Below are 9786 nucleotides of genomic sequence, written 5' to 3'. Positions count from 1 at the left end.
TAATAAATCAAGGATTTTTAAAAAGAGACAGAGAGAACATCAACAACCAGAAGAAAGGAGAACCGCAGCAGTCGGTGAAAAAGAAAGAAAATAAAACAGGAATAAAAAGTAAAAGATAAAGAAGAAGATAACTATTTAAGCATGTAATGTTTTAGCTGTTTGAAATCAAACTAGCTGTACACGTGTACAGTGATAAAGATTAGTTAGAAAAAGTAATAATTTCAAATAGTGAGTCAGCGAGAGTTAATATGAATTGGTTAATAAATGAAATAAATTAAGGAAGTGGCTATTTGAGTAAAAAACAGTTGTGAAGTTAATATATCTGTGATTTTCTCTAATAAAAAAGGCTTAAAAAGGATGAGTGACACTTTTGCTGTGAAGATTTGGGTGAAATCGATCTACTATTTTTAACGCTAATCACCACAAATACTACCGACCTTTTAATTTTTTATTTCAATAACACCCTGATCTTGCAATTTCATCAATTGCACCCTATTTTGTATTTTTACGTTTCAATGGTACCCTAATTTAAAAAAATTAGATGATTTTACTATTATTAGGATGAAATTTTATAAAACAATCAAAGTTAAGAGTCATTTTATACCTTTTTCTACTTGGACAAATTCTAATAAGTTCTTTAATTTAAAAGACTTTTAAATAAATCCTAAAGAAAAAATTTAATTAAATACATATTTAAAACGGAATCCACCATCCCCGCCATCCGCCGTTCTCCGATCTCTACCGGAGATGAGCTGCTCGTCTCCTATGGAAGACAAACAGCTCGTCTTCCAAGGAAGACCAGATCTACTGGTCTTCAATGGAAGACCAGTAGATCTGGTCTTCCTTGGGGAAGACGGCTCGTCTTCCATAAGCAGATCTAGTCTTCCATGGAAGACCGGTGACGGAGAGCGGTGTTCAAACGGAGGTGGTGACGGAAAGCGGCGACGGGTCTAAAGGGAGGCAGTGATTTTTTTTAATTTATTTATATATATATTTTGTTATAGTGAAGAGGGTTTGTACTTATAATTCAAAACATCATATGACATTTAGAGTTTCAAAAATATGAAGGATTTGTTTTGAACTTAATCCAAATAAAAAGAATTCAATTTAATACTTTAGGGTGATATTGAAATATAAAAATACGAAATAGGGTGCAATTGACGAAATTATAGGGTTGAGGTTTTATTGAAAAAAATTGAAAGATCGGTAGTTTTTGAGGTGATTAGCCTAATTTTTAACCCGAATAGAAACCTGAAAAATTAAAATACATTCATTCCATGACCCCCAACCTTTTTCCCTTTCCCCTTTTTCAGTCTTAGGACAAAAAAATGAAATTTCACTCAAGTTGCATAACATTTAAATTTGGCTTAATACATGTGCGTGTCCCTGCACTTTTCATTTTTTTGCACATAAGGTCCCTACACTCCACCATATATATTATAAAGTCCTACACTCCTGAAATCAGTCGCCCGTGGTCCCTGACACCAAGCGAGTGCTAACGCCGTTACAAACTTCCGTCCACCTATTTACATGTCAAATACATCCCTTATGTGGCAGATGACATGGCAGAAGGGTATTTTTTTGAGTCTCCTCTTCTCCTCTCCAAACCTAACCCCTCTGAGAATCCATTCCATGTCCGGTCCCGTAGTGAGCTTCCAACACCATTACAAGAGCTAATAATGGAAGGTGGTAGTGGTGGTGGTGATGGCGTTGTTCTGTGTGATTGTGAAACTCCGGCGTGAGTTCAGACCTCAACCACTGAGAAAAATCCAAGCCGGAGGTTCTATACCTGCCCAAAACCAAATGTAAGCTTTTATTTATGGTTTATTTTGAGCTCAGTGTTAAATTAGGGTTGTTATTGTTTAGGCTTGTGTTACTTTAGGGTTGTTATTAGCTTAGGGTTTTGAGCTCAGTGTCAAATTAGGGTTTTTATTATAAATTAGGGTTTGTACATTGCTGAGTTTTGTACATTGCTGATTTGGTTGTGTGATATGCATCTATGATACTTGATTGCATAATCCATATTGTAAGTTCTTTTAGTGGGTTGACAAAGATTTAGATGGCTACGCACATATGGTGGTCACTAACTTGAAGATGGAGGTGACTCATTTGCAAAACGAACGTAATGCAGCTCTTCTACAAGCTGGTGAAGTCAGAGCTCATTTGGCAGCTAAGGTGTTGGAGAATAGTTCACTGAAGGGAGAAGTTGATGCCCTAAAGGAGATTGTTGACATGTACAAACATGAGAACCAAATTCTGAAGGAAGAAATGGGGCTGGAAATGATGGAGGTAGAGACATTGAAGGAGAGGATTGAGGAAGTACAGTTTCACCATGCACAAGCCAAGAAAACCAAAACAAAGCTGACATATGGATTGTATGGATGTGGGGTAGTTACAGCTGGGGCAGTTCTTTATGCATTACATCGCTAGGCCTTGATCTTTAAGCTGGGGCAGTTCTAGTTTCATTTTGGTAGCTAATGTATTGTATGTTGTGAAACTGCTCTTATTTTGCTAGGATTGTAAGACTGTTGATGTTCTCTTTTTGCTAACATTTGTAAGAATATTGATGTCATTGCAATGGTAATCTTATTCTAATGTTAATCTGAATTGGTATATTGTTAGTATGTTTGCTTGACTTTTGCATGAAAAAGGGGCCTCTGATTTTGCAATAGAAATGCATGAAAATGACCTATAGTTTGCAAGAACTTTTTTAGCTTGAAAAACACCTGTATTGCACAAAAACAGTTGCCTTCTATTGAACTTTAATAATAAACATGTATTGCACAAAAATATAGCTTTTACTGAAAGGGTAAAGTAATTACATTGTTTAGATCCTTTCTATACAAAAAGTGTTTTCAAAAGCAAATCAATGCTTTAATAAGGGCCATATGCAAATGTTATCAACACATTTCACAAAAGTTATCAACAAGGGCATTTAAAACACTGCCCTATACCAAAAACACTGCCCTATACAAAAATTTTCCAAAAAACTAAACACTGCCCAATACTAAAATTTCCCTACTAGAAACAAAATATGCTGCCCATTCATTGAGTTTGCCTTATCCTCGACCTTAGCTTTGCACGTGCAGCAGTGGTGGAGGCATCTACCTGCAACCAAACAAATAAATGACATATTAAATATTGCATCTAACCCAATTAAATATCTCAACCAAATACAAACAGAAACTTACACCTCAACCAAACCATCAAGTGTAATGAAAATATTAAACTTACAGAAGGTTGATTCCTTTTTCTTTTTCTGCTTGTGTTTTGCTGTGAAGGTGTTGCCTCTGGTTGGCTTGCCTGTGGTTGCTTCTTCTTATTTTGCCTTGGCTTATACTGAAACCATAAACAAAAATTTATCAAATAGTTTAATAATCAATCTTATGTAAGTTGAGTGTTTGAGAATTACCTGAGTGTTTGTTCCTTTTTTAGGACAACTCCTGTAATTATGTCCAGTTCCCTTGCATATTCCACATGTCATAACTCTCCTATGAAGTGAAAGCTTGGCTTTCTTCTTTACTTCAAATGGTTCTCTTCGCCTATTCTTTTTGGGTCTTCCAGGTAGTTTTTTGAAGGGTGGTGGCTCTATTGTTCCTTTCTCACTCTGAAGCCAGTGCTGGCTAGATGGTATAAGCATAAGCTTTCATGTATGTGTCTCTGCTGTAATAAGCATGTACATAGGCCTCTGGATTTCCACGCTTGGCATATATAGCAGTGACACTATGCTTGCAAGGGATCCCAGTCAAGTCCCATTCCTTGCAAGTGCAGGTCCTCTTGACAAGGTCCATTGTATGCTTGTTCCTTCTATCTTGAAGCCATGCCACCTCAAATGCATCATCCCCATTACATTCCACCTCCCACTCAAAGGACAGTATCTTGTTCTTTTCAATAACTTGTAGGGCTCTTGGTGAAACATCTGAAATCCAGCCCCTTATGGAATCTCTCTTATTCCACAACCTGTTCATCACCTTGATCCTTATATCCTCCAGCATACTAATAATATACTTACACCTAGGCTCCAAAATCCAACCATTAAATGTCTCTGCTAGGTTGTTATCAACCACATCGCATTTAATTGATGTGTCAAAGTACACCTTGCACCATGTATCAATGTCATAACTTAAAGCATCCTTTGTTATATCCTTCCCTAAAGTCCCTAGGTGTTTAAGTCTGACTTTCAAATCTGATCCTATAATTTCCTTTGCACAACTCCAAAATGCCTTCTTTCTCTCATCACCCCTCCATTTTTTGGCCCAATTAGCATATACATGCCTGGCACATCTTCTATGTTCTGCCTTGGGTAGTATGTCTTTCAAAGCACTTTCAAGACCCTGCACATACAGAAACAGAAGGATACAACATTTCTGTCCAAACACTTGCAACAATCACAAAGCACATACAAAAACAGAAGGTAGCAAAACAATATCATACCTTTTGCATATCTGATATGACTGTAAATCCTTCTCCATCTTCAAGTTCTAGATCATATTGAATCATCCTCAAAAACCAACTCCAGTTGTCTTTGTTCTCAACCAACACCACTCCCCAAGCTATTGGAAACATTTGGTTGTTGTCATCTCTGCCCACAGCAATCAGTAACTGCCCTTTACAAATCCCCTTTCAAAAACACCCATCTAAGCCTATCACTTTCCTACAACCCTAAACCCACCCCTTTTTGCAGACAGCAAAGCACACATAAAACCTATGGAATTCTTGTTTTCCCTCAGGGTTTTCAGATGTGGATTTGACAAAATAATGTGTGCCTGGGGTGGTATGGCAAATAATCTCAGCATAGTCATTTAGCATGGCATATTCCTCCCTATAAAAACCCATCAATTCAGCTATAATTTTGGTCTTTGCATGCATACACACATTCAAACTAACACTCTGCTTTAGTTCACTCCTGACAATGGACCTAAAGTCACTAAGTTTGATATAGTTTTGGTTGGTCACCATGGTCTTGTACCTCTTAGCTAAGAAATTACTGTCATAAAATGACACTCTATTGCTTCTAGTACATCTATGGTCAGGTTTGTAGGTCTTAATGGTCCACTTGTGGTCTGCATTATGAGGGCTCACTTGTATCACCCATGGACAGCCAACAATGCTTTTAGCCCTACTCTTTGTAGATCATTCTTCACATACCTAATGCACATCCCTTTCATCGCTGCATACCTGGCTATTGCATCTCTAACCTCAGCTAAGTTACTGAAAAACATTCCTACTACAAACTGAGGAATCTCAGTAGTGGTATCAAACTGCACCCTTATACTCTCCTCCCTCTGTGAGTCATCACCATACTCATCTTCATTCTCACTAAACTGGCTACCTACATCAGAACTACTGTAATACACACTCTCATTCTCATAAGTTAAGTCTGCTGAGTCACTATCTCCCTCTTCATCCCCAGCCACCTCTGTCCTAGGTTCAGGTACCTCCCTTTCACCCTCACCCTCATCCATAACCCCAGCATCCTCATCAATCTGATCCCCAGCCACCTCACCAATGTGATCCCCAGCCACCTCATCAATGTTATCTCCAGCCCCTAGTACATCAATGTCATCCCCTGCCCTAGCATTTGCCAAACCTGCTAAATCCTGCCTAGATTCTAAGACATTTTTCCTAGCCTCCTGTAATTCTACCTCATCATCATCACTATGATCTTCTATATCTATGCAAATATCATCAAAATTCAAGTCTTCCCCAACATCTATTACCTGTGAAGCTAGCACACTGCCACTAGCTTCACAATCCCCCTCTCTACTAGGTTGTATGCCCTAAGGATCTAATATTTTTTAATAATCAACATAGACAAAAAATTTGTTCTCTTTGTTGTCTAGAAGCAGTTTCCAAAAGGGAAGGACACATCTGTCATTCTCAAATTTTGTAAACTCTATCCTATAAGATTTCAAATATAAATCCCCCTTTTCTATCTCAAAGTAATGCAGATATGACAATATGTTAAAATATGAAAGTTTGTCTAAGCTAAACATGGGATCACCTATCTCCTGAATCCCTCCCACATAAGTTAAAGTATCCTCATTCATTTGTATTCTACCCCCATAAAATAAAAGCATTTTGACAATCTTTGCCTCCAACCTGTCATTACCTAGATAGACAAACAAATAATATAAATACAAGCTCAAACACACAAGCAAAAATCTAACCATAACAGACTAAAATGGCAGACAAAAATGAAAACAAACACAAACATTGCATACTTTAACTTACAAAAATGTAATACCCCAAAATATTTAAGTATTTAATTGGACTATTTGTCCAGTTCTGATTCGCCAGGGTGGTGATATCGGAAATAATTTCCAAGAGATTAAAGGAATTCAATATCATATTCCAATTTTAAAGTTGGAATTTAAATTAAAAGGGAAAATGTCAAGAAAAGTCCTGAACCAGAATTCAGGGACTAAAGTGGTAATTTGACCATATAAATCTCGAAATGAAATAATTTCGCCAAGGACCGCGAAATGTTTTATAGTATCTATGGTAAAAGTTTCGGGTCAATCGGAGACCTTTTAAAATTTGGACGCGGATGTGTTTTGGACTAAATTGTAACTTTTAAAAAGTTTAAGGGCTAAAGTGAAAATTAGCCAATTAGATCTCGGAAATAATAATTAAAAGATTATTGACGGAAAAATAATAATTTTGAATTAGTATTATTTAATTGGATATAAATAATACGTATGTAATTGAGTTAAAAAGATAATTTAACCGTTTGGTTAAATTAGAAAGTTTAAAAGGGAATTGGTTTAAGTTAATGAAATGAAGGATTGAAATGGACATTTAACCAATATATATATATGTTCCTTAAGAAGAAGGAAATGATCAGAAGAACAAAAGAAATGATACAGTGCGAGAGAAATTCGACGATCGATTACAATCCGTCGTCGTTTCGCCGTTTCTCGCCCAAATCACAAGTTCTTTATATCGATTTCTTCAGAATTCAATTCTCTATCTACCACGAGCATCAAATCGAGGTAATTTAGTGATTTTTGAGATTGAAATGATTGGATTAGGGTTAATTCGTTTTAACGAATTAAACGAATTGTAATTGCGTTTCTATTATTGTTTTTGATGGATTTGGAGTTGAAATTGTGTTATAATGAGATAGGGGCATGTCAGAATCAATATTAGGCATGTCGGGATCGGCCGGAGACGGATTCCGGACCGTGCGAATGCACGGTGTGCGAAGCACACAAGGTGTGCGAACGCACACCATTGTGTGCGAACGCACACAATGTGCATCGCTAGGGTGTGCGAGCGCACACCTATGTGTGCGAACGCACACACGATTGTGCGAACGCACACATCCTCTTGTGCGCTCGCACAACCAACGACAAAGTCGTTTAAAGGCATTTTTGCTCTGTTTAGACATAGATTTCCGACTTCAAGTACGTCGGACATTAAAAGTAAACTACGAACCTTGAAAACGAGAAATTTATGTGTCAAACATAATGTGTTCGATTAAGATTCCGAGATATACGGAATTTAAGTTTAAGAATCAAGGAATAAGAGATATAGCGAATATCTCGACTAAGCATTAAAATAATATTAAAGTTAAGAATCGTTTTTAAAATACGATTATATTAACCTAAGTTTATAACTTAGGATTATGAGATTAAGTCTACGTTTATGAGTTAAACGTACATATGATTTGAATAGGAACTGGATGTATCGTTAGGCTACCAGGCCGTCGAGCTAGAGTAGCTACGGGATCAAACGATGCACGGAGCTTACGTATTCGGGTGGCGATAATGCAGTTTTGGATAGCGGTCACTGTGAGTGGCAAATTTACTTTCGCGTATTATTAGTATAAAAGTTATTTTCTTATATTATGAGTATTGTTATTAAATATCTCGTATCTATATGATTTGCTCGTATAAGCTGTTTTGTTTGATAGATTTGATTATATGAATGTTGTTGTATTCGTTGTTTTGGAGATAAGTGTCTAATGTGCGGTCCGAAGAGACCAACTACCTATTGGGTGTCAATAGGCTGCATGATCATTGGTGAGTCAGTCTAGAGTACCTGACTTTATGATTAAGAATTAATATATGTCTATGCATAATATGTTATGAATTCGATACGAGAGTGAACTCGGCTACGGTGTAGTCTGGAAGTCCCCGTATCTAGTGGGCTGGGCCCACCAGTGGCTGGGCCACCACTGAGTTGGACTCACACTTTATGATTTCGATACGAGTGAGCACTCGGCTACGGTGTAGTCTGAAAGTCCCCGTATCTAGTGAGTTGGACTCACACTTTTGAAATTAATAATGTTTGCTTATGTCATAAGTTTATATATGTATTAAGCGGGTAACGCTATATTTTGATAATACTATAAGTAACTTGCAAACTCACTCAGTATTTTCCCAAATACTGACCCCTCACTCTGATGTTTGCAGGTAGACGGAGTCGGATCAGAAAAACCACTTTCATTGTGCCAGAAGTCATTGGACTTGCACAAGTATGAGTTCTTAGAGCTGCAGTAGTCAATAGATGTTAGTATTAAGGAGACAGTTTGATTTCAAACAGTATTTTATATTGTAAACTCTATTATAATATTTTATTATCTATGAGTATATTATTTGAAAAGAGTTTTTCCGAAAATGTTTTATATATAATATTATACTTTTAAATGCGAAAAAAAATTATTAGTGATTTTAGGCTTGCTACGGGTTTCGGAGCTACCACTCCCATTCCCTAGCGCCGGTCTCGGCTCAATAATTTGGTTCGTGACAATTGTGGTATCAGAGCAGTTAGTCCAGTTACCTCTGCTAAGATGCGTTTGTCGGTTAAGTAATTTAGGAACTACTGCAGCTATAGAGTTGAGCTTTGTCTGATCCCAGTCATTTACGTAAAGTGTTTTTTGATAAGTATAATAGATTGACTTGTGAAATGTTTGTTTGCTTTTCGTGACACGTATATACAGAATATATACGTATGATTATGTTTTCGATAAGATGTGCTTGCATGATATGAGATTGATTTGTATGAATTGAATCGGATACATCGGTTGGCTTTGCTATCGATGTCAGACATATCCGATACATCGGTTGGCTTTGCTATCGATGTCAGACATATAAGATACATCGGTTGGCTTCGCTATCGATGTCAGGCATATAGGATACATCGGTTGGCTTCGCTATCGATGTCAGGCATATAGGATACATCGGTTGGCTTCGCTATCGATGTCAGGCATATAGGGTACATCGGTTGGCTTTGCTATCGATGTCAGACGAAAGAGATTAAGAATAATATGCTTTTTAAAATGAAGTTTCTAGGAGAAGTATTGTCTCCTATGAATAGAATATAATTGATGTGAATGTGATTTGATGTTATATATATGGGTGTTTAGCATCAGATAGTAGGAGAGATGTTATTGGATTCGATCGATCGAAATTTCAGAAAGAGTGAGAAGAAGGAATACAAAGTTGTTAAAGTTGAGGAACTTTCCAGAAGCAGAATTTAAAGGTCTAGAGAACTTACAAAACTCGAAGTTTATAACTTTTAAAAGTTATTTGTTTTAACGATTCTAAAAGCATAATTGTGCCTAGACCCGTAATAGGCATTGATAATTGCCACGGCATTGATAGAAATACATCACTACATACATCAATACATGCATTAATAAGACATGCATCATATGCATTATGTTCAGACAAAGAGGTGAGATGTGGCAACTCTTTGGGGATGAGAGACGTCATCACCATAGTGCACAATTTTGCTAAGATTTAAATGAAATTTTTAAATGAGTCGTTTTATTTGAAA

The sequence above is a fragment of the Mercurialis annua genome, linkage group LG7 (assembly GCF_937616625.2).
Source record: "Mercurialis annua linkage group LG7, ddMerAnnu1.2, whole genome shotgun sequence".
Taxonomy (NCBI): domain Eukaryota; kingdom Viridiplantae; phylum Streptophyta; class Magnoliopsida; order Malpighiales; family Euphorbiaceae; genus Mercurialis; species Mercurialis annua.
The sequence above is the reverse complement of the archived record's forward strand: the minus strand, read 5'-3'. Positions refer to the sequence as shown.